Genomic DNA, 1,824 nt, shown 5'->3' on the forward strand with positions numbered 1-1,824 from the left:
GTAAATTAGGACAGTGAATGTAAGGCCAGATCTCGGGAGATTTTTGTTAAAACATGATAATCATTCAAACCATGGCTGTTAAGCAACATAAACAGCTAAGGTTCAGAAAAGAAAGTCTTTCATGAAAACCCTACCTCATAGAGTCTTGGGGAAGATGAAAAGAGATAATAAATGCAAAATGCCATACTTAATATTATGACCGTCTTTTAATACCCATTCTATCATCACTCTCACCCACTTTGAATGATAACAATGTAATTTGGGATAGTGACTCAGCTCAGCTCAAGGGGTAGTGCCTGGTAATTTTGAGCCAATCATTCTAACCCTCCCCTCTTTTAATTCAGTAATTAATTTAGGAACCCCATCTTAAGACTTTCAATGTGTAGTGTTTCCTAATGAGAGAAATTTGTTCAAAAATAACCAGGTGAGGGGCGCCTGGGTGGCACAGCGGTTAAGCGTCTGCCTTCGGCTCAGGGCGTGATCCCGGCGTTGTGGGATCGACCCACGTCAGGCTCCTCTGCTATGAGCCTGCTTCTTCCTCTCCCACTCCCCCTGCCTTGTGTTCCCTCTCTCGCTGGCTGTCTCTATCTCTGTCGAATAAATAATAAAATCTTTAAAAAAAAAAAAATAACCAGGTGAATCATTTTCAATCCGTTAGGCCTAGATGATTCAGAGAATACTGTCTTGCTCTTGAGGGTCGTAGAGCACGAACATTGAGATGAATGTTCACTAATATGAAGAGGAAGTGGTAATAGACCATCTGAGTGTATACAAGCTGATTATCAGGCATGCTTAAGAGCTGGTTTCTGTCTTCCTCCTGATATTGTTATAAATTTATACGAAGCCCAAAGCTGCCACAGCCCTCTCCTTCCCAGAGCCAAGAGAATCTCAGAATCACAAAGAATACATTGGATTAAGACAACCCTCAAACTAACCCTGTTTAGGTTTATAGCCCCGTATGTTCCCAGTTGTGTGTGTGTGTGTGTGTGTGTGTGTGTGTGTGTGTGTATTTGTTTGGTTGTTTGGTGTGGTTTTGGGGTTTGGGGTTTTTTTTAGCACGTGTGCCACTTTTAGTTTCATTTTCGTCACTTTCAGCTAAATGCACCCAACTAGTACAAGCCCTGTAGGACACTGTATGACATATATTAACAGTAAACATTGGCTATTGCTGCTGTTATTATATAAGCCTCCAAAGTAGACATCAGCCCACATCTCTAAATTCCACTCCTCCCAAAGTAAACGAGCAACCACCAACATTGTTATGGGTGTTGGTAAAGAAGATGTTATTAAAGAAAGATGCAGCTTGTTGCTGCAATATTTATTCTTTGCCCTGCAAGTTTTCTAATTTCAATGGACTCTAAAGACTAAAAAAATCAAATTGGTTTTATTCTCTATGTTAGGTCTAAATTTTTGGTCCTTTTAAGATATACAATCAGCTGGAAATTATAGGACACTGTGCAGCTGAGAGACCAAAAAAACCAAAATATTCTGATATGTCTTTATTCTTCTCTGAACAACGTCATAATCACATATCACCACATTAATTTCAGCTATCTGGTTGTTGAAATAATATTTTTCTATATGAATAGGTAGACCTGGATGCCACATCCTCAGGCAAGACAGACACAGAGGGCTTTTCCTTCATCCAGGAATGTGCTTCATGGAAGGAAAGTGTTTTGACCTTTTTACGGTCTCTCGGGGGGCAAATATTATGGGCAATGATTACACCTGATCCTGACTCCATTACATCATTCAAAACAGGGGTAAGAGTAGGTCTGACTGTATTCTTTAGTAACAACAATAAATAACAAGCGGGTACACCTT

The sequence above is a fragment of the Ailuropoda melanoleuca genome, chromosome 16, assembly GCF_002007445.2.
Source record: "Ailuropoda melanoleuca isolate Jingjing chromosome 16, ASM200744v2, whole genome shotgun sequence".
Taxonomy (NCBI): Eukaryota; Metazoa; Chordata; class Mammalia; order Carnivora; family Ursidae; genus Ailuropoda; species Ailuropoda melanoleuca.